Genomic DNA, 24,353 nt, shown 5'->3' with positions numbered 1-24,353 from the left:
TATATGAGCATACCTCTATCCTATGGTGGTGGATAACAAAAGGATAACAATGATGTTATAACACTAACACCCCATGTAAAGTAAAACATAAATTCGTGGGCCTGTTTCTTGAATGCATTGTTGATTAATAGGTCGACATTCATAAATAATAACAACCGAGTAGTGTTTGACGTCACATTTTCCTAAAATTACCCCAATAAATTATGGGGTATATCATAGCAAATTAACACTCATACACTGACCGTTGTGCATATACTCAGCAGCGGAATTGAAAAGGCCTTTGAACATAAGACTCATTCATTCCATCTTGGAAATAATCGACAGTAGACATGTTGAAAAAGTAACAAATTCTGTCCACATCAAAGAGCTCACTATTGTGCCAAGCTCGAATTTTATCTGGCCGCAACTAGGTATTGTAGAATTTATTCCCATCCGTAAAACGTTGATAATCCGGCTATTTTGCAATGTTTGTTACAGTGGTACCGATTTGTTGATTCCGTTTGTTTTTCCTAGAAATGGTCGGTTTTGTTCTAGGTTTGACTTTCCCTTATTTCTTAAAGGCGATTTGTTAATAACGCAAGCAAACTATGCTTACGTGATATTAGCAAAGTCCCAAAATTGATTTATTGTTGTGGATTAATGACGCTTCATTATTTGATTATAACAAGTGGTTTCAATGGGCAAAAGGGAAAGTGATGTTGATTTGTTTTATCTGAGTACGTTGATTGAAGGGTGATTAAGTTGAAATGCATGGTTTTAATGTGCCAATCCAATTGGTTGGATGCATATGGTTGGGGGGGTGATGTAGTAGTTGATTGGGTAAAAGTGTATGTATTGGGTATAATTGGAATTGGGTTGTGATTCTGCGGGTTCTATTGAAGGGGGGGGGGGGGGGGGGGGGGAATATATGGTGAGTTGCGAGTGGGATATCTAAATGATGTTCTAGCGGAATATTAAGGGAGCGGTGCACAACGTTTGGGTTGAGCTAGAGATCAATTGACCGACAATTAGTTACCCCATTGTGGCAATTGAAATGATGAACAGTTTCGTGGACTTCCTGAATAATCCTGGCGTAGAATTTATTTAGCAAGTGGCTGAAACCTGACCGAAGCTAAACAAGGTGAACACCGTTATACCTACAAATAGCCTTATCCTGGGTTACCTCCGCAGTGTGTTGCCCTTTCATCGCCATCGTTAGTGTCATCGTTCACCCGTCTACTAATTGCCGATAGTAAATGACAATCTAATGACAGTGACAAAATAGGCAGAACATGTCGCATTTATTTTTATTAAATTTTATTTATTATAGCAAATCAACGTTCTAGCATTAAAAAATTCATGAGTAAATTCACAATTATGAACTCTGAGACAAGTAAAATGTTTTAAAGTATGTTTACATGGCTCACTAAAACGTGTTCTATGTAGAGCTGACAAAGTATCCATGGCACTATCGATATTTAATTGTTTGACTAAATATTGATTGATACTATCGGAAAAGTTAAATTTTTTGCAAAATTAAACTAAAATAAGCTATGCAACACTAAATCTATCCTTTAAGATGCATTGATTTCTCTCATGGGAGGCCACCGTAGCGCAGAGGTTAGCATGTCCGCGTATGACGCTGAACGCCTAAGTTCGAATCCTGGCGAGACCATAAAAAAATTTTTTCAGCGGTGGTTTTCCCCCTCCTAATGCTGGCAACATTTGCGAGCTACTATGCCATGTAAAAACTTCTCTCCAAAGAGGTGCCGCACTGCGGCACGCCGTACGGACTGGGACTATAAAAAGGAGGTCCCTTATCATTGAGGTTAAAATTGAATCGGACAACACTCTTTGATATGTGAGATGTTTGCCCCTGTTCCTTAGTGGAATGTTCATGGGCAAAATTAGCATCTTTGATTTATCTCATGACTACCAACTGGCGTTATTAATCTTGGTTTTATTTGGTCTGTGCATTGATATTGCTTCTATATAAATCGATATCCTGATTCTTAGTTCTTGTTTTCGTTTAAAATATAGGAGATGGGAAAATAACGATAGTATCGATACAATCGATATTTACCATTAAAACTATCGAAAATATCGAATGTTGCGATTATCGATAGTTTGCCAGCTCTAGTTCTAGTTGCTTGTTGAAGCCGCTTCTGCAGCGAAAAAGAGCCTCGATGTAGGCAATGATGCTAATGTGCATCACCAAATATGGGGTGCAGACAAAGAAACCTTGTTGACTACGTACAAAGCAATTGGCCGGTCTGTGGTAAGTTATGCAGCGCCAGTGTGGTCACGTCAGCTTTGTGACACGCAGTGGAATAATATTCAGATCTGTCAGAATGCCGCCCTCCGAACTGCGACGGGCTGTCTCCTTAGTTCTCATGTGGACCACCTCCATCAGGAGACAAAGATCCTACCAGTGCGAAGACATAACTACATGCTGTCTAAGCAATACCTTTTGAGCTGTTATCGCAGAAATCATCCAAATCATCATCTTGTGGATAGATACCCACCTCCCAGAAGCCTTAAGGTAGATCTACATGATCTAGAGCGTGAGGTCCAGCGCTACAAGAGAGAACCTCTAGATCAAGCGGCATATCAAGCGGGTCTGAACAACATTCATGCAGACACGGTAGCAGACGCGTTAACTGGGTACCGGGTGAATGTAGTCCTTGGAGAACGACCGCCACCCATTGCACCCGAAGAAATCGACCTCCCCCGGCAAACCAGAGTGGTTCTGGCTCAATTACGTTCCGGCAGATGCAGCCGCCTCAATTCCCACAGAGCTAGGATTAATGCCGACGTGCAAGATGTATGTCCCGATTGTAACCAGGGACCGCACGATACACGTCACCTGTTTAACTGCCCGGCCAGACCCACTCGACTCAGACCCAGATCCCTGTGGACGCACCCCATCTTAGTCGCGGAGTTCCTGGGTCTTGACACTCAACAGAATCAAGCAGACGAAAGATAGTACACAATAAACTGCTACAACAACAACCAAATATGGGGAATTTCGGATATCAACGAAAGGGGTGAGAATGTATGGACAATGTCAAGTGAGGAACTACTCGTTGATACATATTTCCCGAGAAACTCTCCAATGGACAACGTGGCGCCAGAAGAGGTTGTCAGTGGTACGCATTCGTCAGTGGTAATTGGTGAAATTGTGTCTGAGTCGAAAATCCTTTGAGTGATAAAAAACCACCTGGGGGACGGTGGTTTAAAAAATTCACCATCTGTTCGATACTCAGTCGGATCCAAAGAATAGCTTGTTTGTGCATCGCAGCCGCACTTAGGACGACACCATATGATGTACTGAATTTAATGTTACATTAAATGCCTCCGGATATCGTGGCTAGACAAATTGCTGCGACCACTACTGTGAGATTAAGGGAGCTTTCCCTTTGGCAATGCGGTGCTTACGGACACTGTATTATCTTCGATACAATGCCCGATATCCCAGGCAGTGAGGATTACACCCTACCTGGGCCGAATTTTGATACAAAAAAGAAATAAATATTGTACCACTATTCCTGATAGATCCCTTTAGAACTATTAATGCAAATTAAGAAGTGGTGGAATGGCTAAGATGTAATGAAACAACGATTGGCATAAATATCCTCTCAGACAGCCAGGTAGCCATTAAATACCTGTAGAATACATTTCTGAATTCAAAAACAACCCTGGCTGAACAGTTCAAAATTCACCTGTTCTAGGTGCCGGCCAATCTGTGGGTATGCCTATAGCGACATATAAGCTAAATTTTCAGGACCAGGCTCGAAGGTCAACGAATGATGGATGGTCACAAAGAGGGGGCTGTTTCTTTGAGAGTTTGTCTGATTAAGCGGATATGAACATTCGCAAGTTGTTAAGCTTTTTAAAGCAATCTGGATGATTCTACGGTAGGAACTAGTTAGTAGTAGTAATACTTCTTTATTGAGAAAATTTTTTGTTTTCATTCATTATACAATTTATACAAAGATTCAAAAAAATCAATTTTAGAAGTAGTTGGAATTTGCGATAATGTAATAATTACGTCTATCGCGTTATATATAAGACAAATTTAAGTTAATCGAATTCATTCATTAAAAAGTTTCTATATTTATAAGTGGTTTCCATATAGTTTGCCAACCTATCCCAGTCTTCTTCTTCTTCGCCATCAAGTACTCTAATCACCTCTTCCTCATTTAATATTGGTCTTTGAAATGATAACATTCTGAATTCTTGAAGTACAGGACATTTTCCCAGAAAGTGTTGTATTGTTTCGATCTCACGCAAATTGCATAGTTTACACTCTCTACTCGATGTATCGGAATCAAATTTATTATACCCCAAAGGAATCATTCCACTGCGTGTTTTGAATATCCATACGATCTTATTGTAAGAATTTTTATCGTTCAGGTAAAGCTGAGCTCGGTTTGGATTCAAATATTTATAAATTCGCAGACTCTGACAGTTCTGTTGTCTCCATAGTCTCTCCTCATGTAGTCGCATTTTTATGCTGCTGAGTAAATTTTTGCAAAATGCCCTCCAGTTAGCTAAACATGAAGTGGATTGGTCCCATTGTATGTTAAAGTTTTGCGACAGGGTAGCTATTTCTTTTGCCCAAAATGTATTTTTCTCCAATATAATATTAGATAATTGTTTCGGGAGCCTGCATGGTTCATGGTGATACAGTGTTTTCTCTATATACTTCAAATGTAATCCCAGAGTATAAATCTGGGTATCTTCTACATCTGTTTCCAGCATCAACACGTAGTTTGGAGTAAAACTTGGTACTCTCAAAATCCGTTTCAAAAGATATCTCTGCAGTGTATTAACTTCTTCAAAATAAGAGTATCCCCAAACTTGAGCAGCATACGTTTGAATGGATCTGCAAACAGCTAAAAATACCTTCCATTTGTTATTCATATTTATATCATTTCTTTCCATAAATTGTTTCCATATAGAATTTATTGCGTTTTTTGCTTCATTATTTCTGTTTTGCACATGTTTATGAAATTTCATTTTGGGTGTAAATACTACTCCTAAATATTTAAATTCGTTGCAGATTTTTATCTCCCTGCCTTTGTATGTCCATTTCTCGTACTTGCTTAGCTTTCCTCCATTTCTGAAAACCATTATTTCCGATTTGCTTATATTCACTTCTAAGCTCCATCTTTTGCAGTATAATTCTAATTTATCTATCATATTCTGTAGGATTTTAATATCATCAGCTAGCAGCACAATATCATCTGCATATAGAAGTAATCTTATATTGATAGATTCCACACATAATCCGCCTTCAATATAATCATGCAAATCATTTATGTAGAGTGTGAATAATAATGGTGATAAAAGGCAACCCTGTTTAACACCCTTCGTTGTTTCAAAATATTCGGATATTTCTTTTCCGTTCCACACAGCTGATTGGGTATTGTTGTACATTTGTTCTACCAATCTAACGAATTTATATGATATACCCATTTGAAAAAGCTTATAAATAAGGGCTTGTCTCGATATATTATCAAATGCTGCCTTGAAATCTACAAAGAAAGCATATACTTTTTTCTTTTCGCTCAATTTTAGGTTAACGATAGATGCTAGATTGTATATATTATCGGTTGTTGCATAATTTTTGCGGAAACCAGATTGAAATTCGGTTAGGATTTTGTTCTGTTCAACCCAGTTGTATAGCTTTTCGTTCATTAATCCCATAAAAATCTTAGCTGCACAGTTCATGAACGAAATGCCTCTATAATTTGATGCTTCATTCAGATCTCCTTTTTTGTGTATTGGGAAAATAATGGTCTTCGAAAATATAGGATCGATTTTTCCATTCGTATACAATCTATTGTATGTATTTAGAAGCAGGTTATGAAATTGATCAGTGGCATTCATGAAGAATTCATAAGGGATTCTATCTTCCCCTGGAGCTTTATTAGTTTTTACACTTGCCAAAATTTTCTTCAGTTCGATCATAGTAAACGGTCCATCTAAATCAGAATCTTCTTTATAAAAAGGGGCATAATAGATAAGGGTGATTTCTTCAGAGTTATTTAATAAACCTTCGTAATAGGATCTAAATACTTCGGGGGTTATGTTAGAGGATACAAGATTGTGTTGGTTGCGCATTTCTCTAGCCGTTTTCCACCATTCCTTGGAGTTCCTTATACAATTGAGGTTATTAGCCATGTTGTTGTAGTACACCTCTTTACTGCTATTACATATGGCTCTATAATGCTTCTGAGCTGATATATACCGGCGTTTGTCTTCTAAAATACCCGTTTTTCTGTAGATTTTCAGCAGCTTGAAGGTATTAATTCTTGCTAAATTGCAATTATTATTATGCCATTTATGCTTTGAATTAAAAGATGGTTTACGGCTGTTTTGTTTTGGATAAGATTCCTTAATAATTTCACAGATTTCGTTAAGGCTGATTTCATTTATAGCTGCGATTTTGTTAAGATTTGCGCTCATCATTTGTTGATAATTACTCTTATATTTATCCTTCCATATTAACTTTGGTAGGAGCGCCATCTTTTCTTCTATTCTGTTGTCAGTTCCAACATTAATTTGCAACAGTATGGGAAAATGATCCGACCATATCTTATCTTCAACTTTAAATTCATAGGTATATCGTAGTAGTTCCTTAGACACAGCACATATATCATTAACTGAATCTCCAACTGTTGTAACATATGTTAAATTCCCTTCCTCATCACCTTTTGTTATGCCATTTAAAATATACAAGTTGTAGTCGTCACAAAGTTGTAGAAATTGGGTCCCCTTTTGATTGACGGTTTTATCTTTTGATTTTCTTAAATCGTATCCGGAGAAAAAGCTTTCTCTGTATATTTCACCCATGTGTTGACTAATTTCCCCAATTCTAACATTAAAATCTCCGATTAAAATAGGATTTTGCATTTCTTCCTCTTGAAAATATTGTTTTAGATTTCGTAAATCATTATCCCAAGTGGCAGGTCTTAAATATTGCGGTATTATAGAGCATGTATATTCTTTGGTGCGCAGTTTTATAAATAATTTTTTGTTCGAATCGATTATTTCCGGTTTAACGCCTATTTCAGGCAACTGTTTGCTTACTCCAATCAATTTCCCACCAATAGCTCTACCGAATCTATGAATGCGTACTGCCGGCTCAAAAAAAAGATCAAATCCGCTAAAGTATGGTATTGCTCTCTTCTCCTTATCAGATTCTAAATGTGTTTCTATTAATATTATTATTTGAAATTGTTTAACATATTGAAAGAAGGCTGGGAACAGATATTTGTTTTCAAGACCATTTATATTGTAGGATAAAATGGAGAGGTTATGTGGCTTCGGTTCATTGATGGCATTTATTGGTTTTTTGGGTAGAGTTCTTCAAAAAATTGATCATAATTCAAGCAGATGTTCTTTTTAACATCCCCATATAGCTTTTCAAATTCTTGCTCACCATCATCATTACCAGAGACAAGTTTATTTTTAGAATTCCATTTAAACCATTGATCTTTTATTTTCATTTTATCTTCTCTTACAACAATTTTATGCTGCTTACTGAGAGATAAGATTTTTTTCTTTAAAATGAGGAAGATTCTTTTATGTAATTGCTTTGTTGGAATCATATCTCGTTCAATAGTTATATTTGACCCCGCCAGTTTTTTGGTATTTCGGAATACTTCCTGTATTGCTTGTTCGTTTTCAAGCTCAATTATTATTGCCATTTTCCCATTGCGATCAAACACCTTATTTACATATTTAATAGTGGTTGATATATTTAACTTGTCTCTGAATAGATTTTTCGCCTCTTCCATCGGGTTCTTGGAGCTTGTTATTCCTTTAATAAATAGTTTATTAGGCTTTATTTGGTTCTGCAGCCAATTAATATCTTTTTTAAATTGATTATTTTCTTGCTGCACTTTATTTAATTCATCTTTTAGTTCTTGATTTTCCCTTTTCAACGCACTTACATCAGCACCGATACCAACTATTTCGACTTTTAAATCTTCAATGTCCGATTTTTTTTTGTAGGAACTAGTTCCTTTGTACCACAATGGACGAAAACATCTAAGTGAGTCTGATGGTAGACTTCCACTTAAACTTAACCTAACCTTATGCCCGTACACAGAGAAAATAGAAATGACCAAATTAATTAATCCAATTAATTTTTTATTGGAACTGCTTTAATCTCGAAAATGATACAATTAATCACTGTTTTTAAAAACTAGCTGGAAAATTTTTAATATAAATAAATTGCATATTCAATTAAAAAACAAGTAAAAGCGTGCTAAGTTCGACAGGGCCGAATCTTATATACCCTCCACCATGGGTCGCATTTGTCGAGTATTTTAAAGAAAAGATTTGCTCTGTTATTAGAGCGATATTAAGATAGGGTCCGGTTTGAACCACAATTAAATTATATGTTGGAGACCTGTGTAAAATGTCAGCCAATTCGAATAAGAATTGCGCCCTTTGGGGGCTCAAGAAGTAAAATAGGGAGATCGACTAATATGGGAGCTGTATCGGGCTATAGACCGATTCAGACCATAATAAGCACGTATGTTGATGGTCAAGAAAGGATCCGTCATACAAAATTTCAGGCAAATCGGATAATAATTAAGACCTCTAGAGGCTCAAGAAGTCAAGATCCCAGATCGGTTTATATAGCAGCTATATCAGGTTATGAACCGATTAAAACCTTTTTTGACACAGTTGTTGAAAGTAAAAATAAAATACGTCATCCAAAATTTAAGCCAAATCGGATAGGAATAGCGCCCTCTAGAAGCTCAAGAAGTCAAGTCCCCAGATCTGTTTATATGACAGCTATATCAGGTTATGAACTGATTTGAACCATATATTGGCACAGTTGTTGGACATCATAACAAAATACTTCGTGCAAAAATTAATTCAAATCGGATAAGAATTGCGACCTCTAGAGACTCAAGAAGTCAAGACCCAAGATCGGTTTATATGACAGCTATATCAGGTTATGAGCCGATTTGAACTATACTTGACACACTTGTTGGACTTCATAACAAAACACGTCGTGCGAAATTTCATTCCAATCGGATGAGAATTGCGACCTCTAGAGGCTCAAGAAGTCAAAACCCAAGATTGGTTTATATGGCAGCTATATCAGGTTACGGACCGATTTGAACCATACTTGGCACAGTTATTAGATATCATCACAAAACACATCGTGCAAAATTTTATTCCAATCGGATAAGAGGTTCAAGAAGTCAAGACCCAAGATCGGTTTATATGGCAGCTATATCAAAACATCGACCGATATAGCCCATTTACAATACCAACCGACCTACACTAATAAGAAGTATTTGTGCAAAATTTAAAGCGGCTAGCTTTACTCCTTCGGAAGTAAGCGTGCTTTCGACAGACAGACGGACGGACAGACAAGGCTAGATCGACATAAAATGTCGCGACGATCAAGAATATATATACTTTATGGGGTCTCAGACGAATATTTCGAGTAGTTACAAACTACTCCTATGATGGAGGATATAATAAATCATTCTTTATTTATAACAACTGTCTATGTCTATAATGACATGGGGCGGATTAATATCTGCACCCTCATTTCAACCTAACCTAACCTAACAACTGACTTAAAACTCATCAATCAATATTAGTGTTATTTACATTTAAATAGTGGGATAATTATGAGTAAATAATTCATTATATATTATAATAATTCATAAATTCCACTCTAAAGAACATAGACTCGAAGACTTATGCACAAGGAAGCCAGACGAGACGATTTTTTGCCCAAAAATTTTGCATTTAGATGCTTGACAACTTTCGCTTTGAATCCCTTTATAAGTTGACGATTTTTTGGGATCTATTTGTATTCAAAATGACCTCAAATTAGAGAGGGCTTTGGTTGACTTTGTACGACATATTTCAATTGAGGTAGTCTGAAATTGAGAAATATCTGATGAAATACGGAAAAAAGGTTGATGATAAGGTGTGGTTCACATTCAACATCGGCCATTAAAACTTAACCTACCTTTATATAAAGATGAGTATTCTGTTCAGTTTTTCGAGCGGAATGCGTTCAAACTCCATAGAAAAAACAAACATTTTAGTTTGTTCCAATGGTTCGTATTTCTTTCTTTATTTGAGAAAAAATATATAAAATAAAGAAAACAATAGGTGCAAATAAAAGAACGTGTTTTGGTATGGAAACAAAAACATTTGATTGCTGTCAAATTTCGCTTGCGAAACAGTTACAAATTCCAGCGGCTATTCCGAAAGCAGAATAGAATAAAGCATTTAAATCTTATTAGCCCTCCAATCATATTAAAGTCTGAATTCCATATTTGTATACCCTACACCATAGGATAGGGGTATACTAATTTCGTCATTCTGTTTGTAACTCCTCGAAATATTCGTCTCAGACCCCATAAAGTATATATATTCTTGTTCGTCATGACATTTTATGTCAATCCAGCCATGTCCGTCCGTCCGACCGTCTGTCTGTCGAAAGCACGAATGAGTAAAGCTAGCCGCTTGAAATTTTGCACAAGTAGGTGTAGATCGGTTGGGATTGTAAATGGGCCATATCGGTCCATGTTTTGATATAGCTGCCACATAAACCGATCTTGGGTCTTGACTTCTTTAGCTTCTAGAGGGCGCAATTTTTGTCTGATTTGGCTGAAATTTTGCTGACGTGTTTCGTTGACTTTCAACAACTGCTCCAAGTATGGTTTAAATCGGTCCATAACCTGATATAGTTGCCATATAAACCGATCTTGACTCTTGACTTCTTGAGCCACTAGAGGCCGCAATTCTTATCCGATTTGACTTTAATGTTGCACGTGGTGTTTTGGTGTCACTTCCAACAATTGTGCAACTACGCTAGAGGGCGCAATTCTCCTCCGATTTGGCTGAAATTATGCATTAGATGTTTTTGTTATGACTTCCAACAACTGTGCTTAGTATGGCGCAAATCTGTACATAACCTCAATAGCTGCCACATAAACCGATCTGGGATCTTGACTTCTTGAGCCTCTAGAGGGCGCAATTCTCATCCGATTTGGCAGAAATTTTGTACAACGGCTCCTCCCTTGACTTTCAATATACGTGACCAATATTGTCTGAATCGATCTATAGCTGGATACACTCCCATATAAACCGATCTACCGATTTTGCTTCTTTAGCCCCTACAAGGCGCAGTTCTTATCCGAATGAACTGAAATATTACACTATGACTTCTGCAATGTTCAGCATTCAATTAATTTATGGTCCGAATCGGACTATGACTTGATATAGCTCCAATAGCATAACAGTTCTTATTCATTATTCTTTGTTTGCCTAAAAAGAGATGCCGCGCAAAGAACTCGACAAATGCTTTCCATTGTGGAGGGTGCATAAGATTCGGCCCGACCGAACTTAGCACCCCCTTGCTTGTTTCATGTCATATCGATACAAGTAAAAATGTGCTACAAAGCCAGTAGCCACCATAGATGGCATTAGCAGAGCAATAAAATCGTCGAAAGAGTTTTCGTCGCCTTTCGAAATGAATATTAACGTCCGCAATGTCTATGTATGTGTACAAGGATCTGTTTATCAAGGAATTTCATTTCAGAAATGTTCCACAAATTAAAATCTTCTTTCCAACATAATTTCTAATGGTCGATGGCTCGACAAACTTTGCAAAAAGCCCAAAGTTATCAAGACACATGACAGGCCGCAAAAGGCAAACATAAATAATAGCATTAGATAAAAAGCATTTTTTTTTTTTCATTTCAGCAGACATTTTTTTCAATATTTTTCAAAATTTTAGCAAATTTTTGTATTTAAAACAGCAGGTTTTGTTAGCTGAAATATCAGTAGGAAAGTGTGCTAAGACAGAAGCACTATGTTTGCTGAAACAGCAGTAAAGTCTGCTTTCCATTTTTCAGCAACCAAAAACTGTTGTTTCAGCAAACATTTTGCTGTTTAGAATATCAAATTTCGTTGAGTGTACTGATTGGGACATTAGGGGAAGAAGAATACAAAAATTTGGCCCGTATCGAACGGTTGTCACTCGTTTTTTTGGATGTGGGCTACCCGTGGGCAGCTGTCAAATCTGATGAAGATGAGTGCAGTAGGGAGTCTTGTTTTGGTCGTTAACGGAGAAACATCTCAACCGAACTCTGGCATACTATTTTTATTTTTTTCTTTATTATAAACACACAGTACAATAATTTGAATTAATAAAGAATTAATAAACATTTTGAATTTAAGCCTTTATCCCACTCGCCCAACCTTTGAAAATTTTCAGAAGTTGGATCGAAACGAAATATCGTTTACATTAATTGTGTGTTTGTGACGTTGATACACTTAAAAGTGTGTATGTGTGAACGAGTCTTGAAGTACGTTAGGTTATTGTGAAATTCATATGTGTATCGTATGGAGCAGTGGACAAGGAAGAACGTCGAAGAAACGGTGTGAAACAGTCGGGTAATAAGGTAGAGCTTATAAAACGTTTAAGATACGCAGAACCTTAAATCGATATGTCTCAAAGCAGCGGATTAGAGCGACCGAAAGAATTCCAACACAACGGCGAGGTGTCAATGACAACGGAGAGTGAGTTGAATGCCATCTGGAAGATCATGTTATACGGATGGATCTTAGCTAGAGACAGAGTGGAACTGGAGGTCTATATTGAGAACCCAAGGACTAAGATCTGTGAACATAATACGGTCCTACAGGCGGAGATGCGGGCGATCACGGAATGCATGAGGGGGTGTGGTGCTAACGCGAGGGCGTCGAGTGTGAACATCTTTACGGACAGTAAAATGGCCATTGGGGAAATAACAACCAGTACGGTGAGGTCACGAATAGTCTTGCAGTGTAAGAAGATTATCGCTTTCTCTGAGGATGACACAATCCGCATCGTTTGGGTGCCGGGCAATAACGGAGTAAGGGGGAATGAAAGGGCAGACGATTTGGCGGTGAAGGCCCGAGGACTGCCGTCAATAAACTTAGTTAACCCGAAGCGTTTCGGGTCGAGGCAGTCCGAGTTAAGAGCGTGGTAATCCGAGTTAGAGGCGTGGAACAGCGAAACAGTTTTTTGATATCATAACGGGGGCACAGGGCTACGAACTCACTTATGCAAAATCGTTGCGGCAAGTGATAGCGTGTGTAGGGCATGCGGAGAAGATGATGAGACGTTGGAGCATTTCCTATATCATATTCCGGCTTTTGCGGCTAAAACACACCGGTGCTTAGCTGGAGACGCGATAACAGACATGAACCAACTTAGGGGAGTGGAAAGGCCCCTCTTGCCCTATACACCTGCAAGAGAGCCATTGGTAAAAGTTGGGGATTTAGACCGCGTATTATGCATTGGGTATATAGAAGTCTATGTAACTTTTGATACCAGGGATATCGTAGTTTCAATCGGTTCTATCAGGAATAGTGATACAGTACTTTTGATCAAAAAGCGGCTTAAGTACGGTGAAATCCACACCGCCTGGAACATCGAAAATTGTATCAAGAATAACACAGTGTCCGTAGCCGCCACATGACCAAAGAGACAGCTACCTTAGCCTCACGGCAGTGGTCGCCGCAATCTGTCCAGCCACAATGTCTAGAGGCATTAGATGTAGCATTAAATTCAGTCAATCAGATGGTGTCATCCTCAGTGCGGCTGTGATGCACAAACAAGCCATCCTTTAGATGCGGATGAGTATTGAACAGCAGGTGGACTTTTGAAGCGCCGTCCACCAGACAATAACACCATATAGCATTATAGGACTGTCAACTGCAGTATATACCCAATGCATGACACGCGGTCTACACCCCCCAACTTTTGCCAACGTCTCTCTTGCAGGTGTATAGGGCAGGAGTTGCCTTTCTTGCTCTTTCAAAAATGTTGGATTTGAATTTCAAATTCCTGTCCAGGTATTTTGCGCTTTCTGTAAATAGAACATTCTCTCCTCCCATAGAGACAGTTTTCACTGTAGGCAACTTGTATCTCCTGCTGAAAATATCTACTTCTGCCTTACACGGATTAACACCTAGACCACTTTCGATAGCCCATTTCGCTGTTGCACGTAGATGCCAATGGTAGAGATTTATCTGCAAAAACCGGACCATAGTCAGGTTTCAGAACTTCAGAGGATTTTCAGTCTCTTGCAATCGGCCAAACCTAGACGATGTGGTCGATAGTTTCTCAGGCTAGTATTCAGCAACAACTGCAGAGTAGTCTCCTGATTCCCCAAACCCACTGCTTCTATAGTCCTTTAGTTTAAACTTTTTGAATCCGTAGGATAAAACATCTCAGACTTGTTGAGGTCTGCGGGACACCCGGAGTTTAGTACGAATACTGCAAGTCTCCGGTCACCATCAGCCTCATACAATCTACCAATTTGGAGTCCATTCTAAGCCTACTCCCGTGCTCTAGATCTGCCGCTCCACTGGAAACAGTAGATCTGAATCATCAACCGCCTAATGGATACCACTATCGTAGCTATCTTTGAATGACTCTTTTTCACAAATCGTACCAAAAACTGCTAAATAGTACGAACTAGTTTATTTGCTTTTACAGTAAACGGAGACGGGTAAAATTAAATAATTTTGTAAACATGATCATAGTCTTGACAAATATACGATAAGTTGTACCAAATAGAATTCGTACCAGGAGTGGAAGAAATCGTACACAAGTGCTGTAATTGGTACTATTTGGTACTTTCTTTTCGGACTAAAATAGAAGAATCCTTCGATGCCAAAACGTACACATCGGCGTTATGTAATGAAATCGAGGGGTCTTTTAACAATGTGCGGACCGACACATTGATCCAATCCTTAGGGATATGACTGGGCTAGACCCAGAGGTCTCAATGTTAACCCAGAGAAGACTGAAATATGCCTGTTCACGAGGAAGACGAAGGTGGACCAATTTAACGCACCAGGTTTCCTCAATAAGACTATTTCGATATCTGACAAGGTCAAATATTGTACTTAGGTGTGATCTTGGACAGGAAACTGAATTGGAAGTGTCATATTCAGGAGCGTACTAAGATGGCTCACGGGCCTGAATTCGAGAATAGTCCACTGGCTCTACAGGAGCGTGATTAGACCAATACTTACTTACGCCTCAGTAGTTTGCTTGACTGCTATGGAGAAAAAGTGCTACACAAGGACCATACAACAGGTTCAGAGAACATGTTGTCTTGGCATAGGCGGAGCGATGAGGACCCCGCCCACTAGGGCACTGGAGACTATTCTAGATATCCGACCCATTGACATACAGATTAGTGTGAGGCAGCCACTGCGGCTATGAGACTTAAGGTGATGGGAGAATGGATTGAGGATGGGAGCAGGTCATACCATCGCGGTATAATCGAAGCGACGATAGGAAACCTGGAAGAAAGGGATCAGGTTTCCGATCGGATACCTGAGATGAACCTTGAAGTCGAGTGAGAGGCACTGCTGCCATCGGCACAGTCTTGGATTGACGTATTGTATTGCCATCTGGAAGATCATGTTACACGGATGGATCAAAGCTAGAGGACAGAGTGGGCCTGGGGGTTTACATTGAGAACCCAGGGACTGAGATCTGTTTTAGACTGCCTGACCATAATACGGTCCTGCAGGCGGAAGGAGATTGATGCCTTCTCTGAGGATGGCAAAATTCGCATCGTTTGGGTGCCGGGCCATAACGGAGTAAGGGTAAATAAAAGGGCAGACGATTTGGCGGTGAAGGCCAGAGGGCTGCAACCAACAAACTTGGTTAATCCGAAGCGTTTCGGGACGACGCAGTCCGAGTTAAAGGAGTGGGCGATAAATGCGCATGCAACATTGTGGAACAGCGAAACGGTCGGTGAGACGGCAAAAATCCTATGAGGGGATCCAGATTGTGAGTAGACGAGGCTATTACTGAAAGGAACAAAGAAGGAGGTCAGTATATCTATTGGTATCATAACGGGATACATAGGACTACGAGCTCACTTATGTAAAATCGGTGCGGCAAGTGATAGCATGTGTAGGGCATGCGGGGAAGATGATGAGACGTTGGATCATTTCCTTTGTCATTGCCCGGTTTTCGCGTCTAACAGATACCGGCAATTAGGTAGAGACACAATACCAGACGTGAACCAACTTAGGGGAATTGTATTGAAAACAATTAAGGATTTGGTAAGTAGCACGGAATTCCTAACTTAAAATTTTCTTTTAAGAGGTTACTTTATAATTTTTAGAGCGCACAACAAGCCGATTACTGGCTTAGGTGTATGTCCATAGTGGCATGGGGCGGATTAATATCTGCACCCTCTTTTCAACCTAACCTAACCTAACATCTTAGCAGTATATATCGGGTAACTAGAAAATGTTTGTTTTAAATTTGTACATTTAGGTATTAAAACGTACAAAATGGTACTTTCTTTACAAGCTGAGCTACAGCTCTGAAATTTGGGATACAGGTACACCTTGGCAATATATACCGGGCGACTAAAAGTTTTTTTTGGATATCCAAACATTTTGGTACTAAACCATACAAAGATTGAACTCCAGTTCTGATATTTTGGATTTATTGTTATATAATACATCCGACTTAAGTAGGTTCTCAATAAATAAACTAGGTAACAAAATAAAAAGTGGAACAAAACAGTATTTAAAAAAAGTGTTAAAAACAGCCGCATGTAATTGTGAATTTAACAAAAGCACAAATACATTTATAATTTTAAAGCAAAATTTAAAGAAATAAAATATCAGTTAACTATGGCAAAAAATGTAAATGTAATCGTGTTGCTGATGCATTGAATATCGTGAGGTAGATTATTCCAAAGACTTATGTTGCTAATATAAAATTGTCGTTCAGACATTAGACTCCGTCTTCTATAAGGTATTAACTTAATTCCTCTATCAGATTGGGAAAATCTCAGTCTCTCAAACAAATATCTGGGTTTATTTTCCACAATAACTTTATGTAAAAATATAATGATCTGGTATTTAGAAAATTGTTTAAACTAAGTCCAAATAGAGAATCTACATATTGCGAAACAAGCTGACTCCTTTTTAAACCATACACATAACAGACAATGCTGTTAAAAGCTACATTCAATTTGCGGAGGCTTGAAGAATCACAATTCGAAAAAAGTTCACAACCATATATCAAACCTTGAACTAGGAAAGTTTTCGCCAGAAGAATTCGGATATTTATGGGTGTGATCCATAAAGCACGATGCTTTGCATAAGTCTGCCCGGCTGCAATGTTAGCATGATCGGACCAGCTCAAAGAACTGTTAAAAACGACGCCTAAATTCTTCGCACTAGATACAATATCAATTACCTGACCATTAACGTAAATATCCGGTTGTCGCATGTTGAAATTCTTGTTTTTGTGAACAACCAAACATTTGGACTTACTTGGATTTAACAACAAACCATTTGCAGTCGCCCAGTCATAAACGCGATGTAGGTCCGCGTTAAGTTTACTTATACAATCGTCTGCATTGTCCACAAAGCCGCTTTGAAAAATCTGCACGTCATCAGCATACATCATAATCTGACCGTGTGCTAGTTAACGAAGCAAGTCGTTCGCATATAATGAAAAAAGAAGTGGACCTTCAATCGAGCCTTGGGGAAACCCCTTAGGTTCGAACAAGGGGTTAGATAATATTTTTCTGCGCATACAGACTGCCGTCTATCGCTCAGATTCGACATAATCAGACTCGTTGCCGTTAATGTGAAGTTAAAAAAATTCCGTAGTTTCATGCACAAATTCAAGTGTCGAAAGCTTTGGAGTATGTCATTTCTGATCGATTCAGCTACTTCAACCAATGCAACTATGATGAGAACGGAAGCCGGACTGTCTTTATGACAACAGAAAGTCTTGATGAAGATATACCGGCATTTGTCCATGAAGGATTTTCTCGAAAACATTAGAGAGGTAGCATAGAATTGATATCGGCCGATAATCAACGTTGGATAATGTTTGCATGCTTCCAAATAATAGGATACACACTGGAGCACAAAATTGTATTAAACAAATACGTAAAATGCGGTAGGAGATATGGAAGTAACATTCGTACAAATCTCGGATCAACTCCGTCCAAACCAATTGCATTTGACTTAACACGAATAAAACTCTCATAAACTTCCTCACGGCTAACACATCTAAACTCAAAAGGACTGCGGGCATCAAAAAACGGAAGCCAGCCCATCATCATCACTGTAAAATTGCGTGTCCGTTTTTATCGGGTATGCTTATGAAGGTCCTGTTGAGTTCATCTAGATCCCCATGGTATCGAGTGTTTGACTTGGGTTTACCCACTCCAATGTCATGTATCACCTTCCACTTGCTCTTCGAGCACACTACGCAATCAAAACTTGAAGAATAATACTCCATTTAAGCCGCATTAATAAAACTGTTAATTTTCCTCCTGGCTTCGCGGAATTGTTCTTTCAGCTCTGGAGACTTGAAACGCTTCCATCTACTGTCAGCCAAGTCCCTATCCCCGAAAAGCGTCTTCATTCTTGAATTGAACCATGGCTTTGTTTTGGCCGTAACTCTTTTAATCCTTATTGGAACCAAAGAGCGTAAGATAATACAAGAGAGGGTTTCTGCTTTGTCTTCCCCGTACCGTAAAATAACTCGCGTTAAAGACACAACATTTTTATTGTATTCCAATTGGATTCACAATGAGGGCTTATTCTGTTTTGATTCGAGCATTCGTTTGAGCATTTTTTCGTATTTTGCTTTGTTTCTTTGCAACCGAAAGTTGCAATAAAGGAAAAACGAAATATCGTAAGCAATTCAAATATGTTGTGTCTTTAAATTTTGTCACTCGTCATCACGTATTGCCCTCTAACGCCAGCTCTAATCTTTCTTACGCTCTTTGATTGGAACTGTTGCATTATAGAGACGTAAAATGTTATCCACCATGAAAGCCGTCTGCCGATCGACAGTTAAACGTGTAAATATGTCATCCCAGTTGACCTGGTATATTTTGGTACATTTTGGTATTAAAACGTATAAAATGCTATTTTTTTTACAGACTAAACTACAACTCTGAAATTTGGGATACCTGAACATCTTGACAGTATGTACCGGCCGACTAAATATACATACATACATTTTTGTTAATTAATTGTACAAAATAGCACTTTCTTTTCAGACTGAGCTACAGTTCTGAAATTTGGGACACAGGTAAATCTTGGCAGTATGTACAAGATATACCTGAAGAACACTAGAACTAGAACGGACTACTAGAACATTTTTTGATATTCGTTAATTTTGGTACTACACCGTACAAAATGGTACTTTCTTTACAGACTGGCGTACATGGCGAAACAGTTACACCTTGACAGTATATATCGGCCGACTAGAGTTTTTTTCGTATATTCGTATATTTAGGCACCAAAACCTTCAAAATGTTAGTTTTACGGAGTAGGCAAAAGCTCTTAAAATTGCGATACACTCTTTGATGTTGGGTGTACCACCGGTGGCAGCGAAGCGGCCGGGCATATGCTAGTATTTAATAAAGGGCAGTACAGGAGGAATTGAATAATCCCACGACAGTTGGAACAGCATGCGATTGTCCTGTTAGGACATCGCAACTGAATACCAAACTCACAAACTATAGAAACTGTCGTTAATTTCCGATCACCTATATTTCAAACGAAAATGAGAAGTAAAAATCAGGAGATCGATTTATATAGAAGCAATATTAATGAACAAATCAAAACCAAGGTTAATAAAATCAGTTGGAAGACATAAGAGAAATCACTGTACAAATGTTAGTCTAATCGGATGAAAATTGCGCCCTCTATAGGCGCAATGTATCTTAAAGGATACATTCAGTGTCGGATTGCTTATTTTAATTTAGTTTTGTAAAAAAATTACCTTTTGCGATAGTATCCAAAAATATCAATCGATATTCAGTAAAAAACTAAATATCGATATTGCCATTGATATTTTGAAAAACTCGCACAAATTGAACATCACTATGGACCATAACATAGTACCATAAATACCGCAAAAATCTGTAATGGGTTTTTAACAGATATTTGCAGTACTATAAAAATCCTTAATTACAAAACAAGGATAAAGGTGTTATGATGCCTTCACCCATTTTCTCAAATATTCGTTCGACGTTTTTTTCTTTTTTCCAATATTTTCAAAATTAACACTGTCGTCTGATGCATTGCCGGTATGACGTTTTGTTGTCATGGCATGGGGTTGTTTCGGCATTGCTGCATATGACAAAGGGTTGTCGCGCAGCCCTCATGGCATCATGTTGGGTCGACGATCGCATATCGTAACATTGCATTAATGACAGATGGCATTAATAGAGAAAAAAAATAATTTAATGTAAATAGGTAAAAAGTATAACATGCCTAATAAGCCAATAAGCCACACAGCCAAATATACTATTGCTTTTTTCAATAAATAATTTAAATTTTTATACCAGCGGCAACATTTATTTATCCCAAAATGAAGTGGGAAAAATAAAATAAAAATTGACCTATTACAAATACAAATTTTGCCAATGAACATTTCACTAAGGAACAGAGAAAAACTTGACCTATTACGTCTATTATTATTGTGCTGCAACTCTAGAAGAACTTATTTTAGTTTTAATCGCGGAAGTAAGTGGACGTAACGCTTTCCATTGCACTATTCAAAATATTTTCTTCTTTTTTTTATCCAAGAATAGAATTAGAAGAAATTGGATATAATGACTTTCACTATTGCTCAATTGATTGATATTTTTTTTTTTAAGCATTTGCAACAATTTTATTTCTGACCATCAAGTGTCTCAAAATACTTGGCGTCACATTTGACAGCTCTTACACATTCTCCCCACATGTCACAGCAATTTGCGATAAAATCAAAAGTAGAAACAAGGTCAAGTCACTTGCTGCCAGCTCTTGGGGTGTAGACAAAGAAACCTTGTTGACCACGTACAAAGCAACTGGCCGGTTTGTGGTAAGTTATGCAGCGCCAGTGTGGTCTCGTCAACTTTGTGACACGCAGTGGAATAATATTCTGATCTGTCAGAATGCCGCCCTCCGAACTGCGACGGGCTGTCTCCTCAGTTCCCATGTGGATCACCTCCATCAGGAGACAAAGATCTTACCAGTGCGAAGACATAACTACATGCTATCTAAGCAATACCTTTTGGGCTGATATCGCAGAGACCATCCAAATCATCATCTTGTGGATAGATATCCACCGCCCAAAAGCCTTAAGGTAGATCTACATGATCTAGAGCGTGAGGTGCAGCGCTACAAGAGAGAACCTCTAGATCAAGCGGCATATCAAGCAGGTCTAAACAACATTCATGCAGACACGGTAGCAGATGCGGTAATTGGCTACCGGGTGAATGTAGTCCTTGGAGAACGACCGCCTCCCATTGCACCTGAAGAAATTGAGCTCCCCCGGCAAACCAGAGTAGTTCTGGCTCAATTACGTTCGGGCAGATGCAGTCGCCTCAACTTCTACAGAGCAAGGATTGATGCCGATATGCAAGATGTATGTCCCGATTGTAACCAGGGACCACACGATACATGTCACCTGTTTAACTGCCCCGCCAGACCCACTCGACTCAGACCCAGATCCCTGTGGACGGACCCCATCTTAGTCGCAGAGTTCCTGGGTCTTGACACTCAACAGAATGAAGCAGACTAAAGATAGAACACAATAAAATGCTACAACAACAACCTCCAATGTACCTGATAAGTATGTTTCGATTCGGTAAAAACCTAATATAGATTCCATATAAATCGACCTCCCGATTTTGTTTCTTGACCCTTTATTAGTCTAAATTCTACTATGGTCTCCAGCATCCAAACCATGTATGGCCCGATTCGGTTTATAACCTGATAAAGCTCCAATATCGTAGCAATTTTTATCCATTATCTTTTGTCTGCTTAAAAAGAGATACCGTACCCAGAACTTGACAAATGCGATCCATGGCGGAGGATATATTAGATTTGGCCTGGCCGAATATAGCACCCTTTCACTTGTTTTATTTAATTTTTTTATCGACATTTCAATGGAATGCATTTTCAAGATGTGATATATTCAAATGAGAAACAAAACACGATTTTCATATACGAAATATCGATAACTCGTTTAAATCATTTGAATAAGCAGTGAGGAAAGGCAAACGTCCGGCGGAGTCGACCATATAATAACCTACACCTACCCTACAATTATAAATTCGGGCAATAGATATGTGCATATGAGAACTATATCTAAATTTGAACAGACTTTTTTCGAACAAATCGTTTGAAATTTTTTGTTACTACTGCCACATAAGTGCAAATCCGGCGATAATCCAAAATCCGGCTATATCCAAACTGAACCGATATTGATGAAATCTTGCAGATATGTTAAGATCAGTTAGAAAACTAACCGTGCCAAACTTTGTGCAGATCGGTAGCAATTTAAAGTTACTATGATCATTTAGGTGCAAATCGGGCGTTACGTATATATATATGAGCTATATCCAAAGCTTAACCGATTTGATTAAATCTTGCCCATGGGTTAGGATCAGTAACAAAACATTCCTTGAAAAATTTTGTGCACATCGATTGAAAATTGTAAGTACTACAGCCATTAAAGTACAAATCGGCATCTATATGGGGACTATATCTTAATCTGAACCGGTTTTGACGAAATCTTGCAAATATATTAAGATCAGTAACAAAACAATCCATGCCAAATTTTGTGCAGATCGGTAAAAAATTGTAGTTTCTACAGCCATTAAAGTGCAAATCGGGCGAAACATATGAATGGGAGCTATATCCAAATCTGAACCGATTTTGATGAAATCTTGCATATAGGCTAAGATCAGTAACAAAACATTCCGTGCCAAATTTTGTGCAGATCAGTTGAAAATTGTAGTTACTACAGCCATTAAAGTGCAAATCTGGCGATACACAGATGGGATCTCTATCTAAATCTGAACACATTTTTCCCAAATTATTATAATAGCGTTCGTTCTTGAGCAAAAAATGTGACATGTGCTAAATTTCGTGACAATTGGTCAACAAATACGACCTGTACCTTGATTACAAAAATGCATGGACTCACAGACGGTTAAATGGCTTAATCGAATCAGAAAGTGATTTTGAGTCGATCGGTATACTTATCAACGGGTCTAGCTCTTCTCCTTGTTTGAGTTGCAAACAAATGCACAAACTTATAATATACTGTACTAGAGTGGTGGTGTAGGGTAGAAAAAACAAACCTACAGCTTGGATTTAAGAACTGCTAACTTGAATACAAGTGTCTAGCATAAAAATAACAATAATTTATTATACCCAACACATCGAAATATTAATTTCTGACCTTACAAAGCATATATATTTTGGATCGTCGTAAAATTCTGAAACGATGTCCGTGTGTCTGTCCGTCCATCTGTTGTAATCACTCTAGAGTCTTCAAAAATTGAGATACAGGTCTGAAATTTGGCACAGGTAAGTCTTTTTTGTGCATGCTGTTTATGTTCTTGAACAGGCCAAATCGGACTATATTTGGATATAGCTGATATATAGACCGATTTTCCGATAAAGGGTCTAATGCCCATAAAGCTTTTTTTCTTCCGATTTGCTGAAATTTGAAACAGTGAGTTATTTTTACCCTCCTGGCATCCGACCTAAATATAGTTCAGATCGGACTACATTTAGATGTAGCTGCCATATAGACCGATCTGCCGATAAAGGGTCTGAAGCCCATAAAAGCTTTATTTTTTAACCAATTTCGCTGAAATTTGAAACAGTGAGTTTTTCTGAGTCTCACGATATCCGACCTTAATATGGTTCAGATCGGTTTATAATTGGATATATCTGCCAAAAAGATCAATATTTTGTTCTACAAAATTCAATAGTGACATATATATTAAACCACTCAATGTCCTTGCCGAATTTGGGTGCTTAAGTTATCCAATTCTCACCGGATTGTGACGTGAAATGGGGTTTACATATATACCCGAGGTGGTGGGTATCCTTTTTACTTGTTTTTTATTCCAAAATGTTTTAGAATTTATTTTGCTTTTTTTTTGTTGAAACATTTTTTACTACTTTGTCCGGCGGCGCAGCCTTGCTATTAACTGTTTTTTTATGAAAATGGTGTAAATAGTAACTATCTTTAACCATATTATAGCGAAGACGACTAGTTGATGATTTTTTTTTTTTCACCATGTGGCGGTACCCATTCACTATATTATAGAATGAGACAGGCAGACACTGCACCAAGTATTCCACAGTGGTTTCGTAGCAGTTTTAGTTTTAAAGAATATTTAACTGTTGTGGAATTCAAGGCTTAATTGGCATTGTTCCAATATAGTGAGTATTTGCTTAAATGTTTAGATGATAAATGTTAGCATATAATTCCACTTCCGGCCAGCAGTAAATAAACCAGT

General features: G+C 38.2%; 1 protein-coding gene across 2 annotated transcripts in view; it reads right to left on the bottom strand.

Annotated features, from left to right (window-relative positions):
* Window positions 1-24,353, bottom strand: part of LOC106083295 (plasmanylethanolamine desaturase 1) — a 150,768-nt gene that overhangs the window by 124,953 nt on the left and 1,462 nt on the right. The gene's annotated exons all lie outside the window — the stretch shown is intronic.

This window comes from Stomoxys calcitrans, chromosome 3 (genome assembly GCF_963082655.1).
Source record: "Stomoxys calcitrans chromosome 3, idStoCalc2.1, whole genome shotgun sequence".
Lineage (NCBI taxonomy): Eukaryota > Metazoa > Arthropoda > Insecta > Diptera > Muscidae > Stomoxys > Stomoxys calcitrans.
Note: the sequence above shows the minus strand (reverse complement) of the source record. Positions and strands in the feature narration are given on the sequence as shown.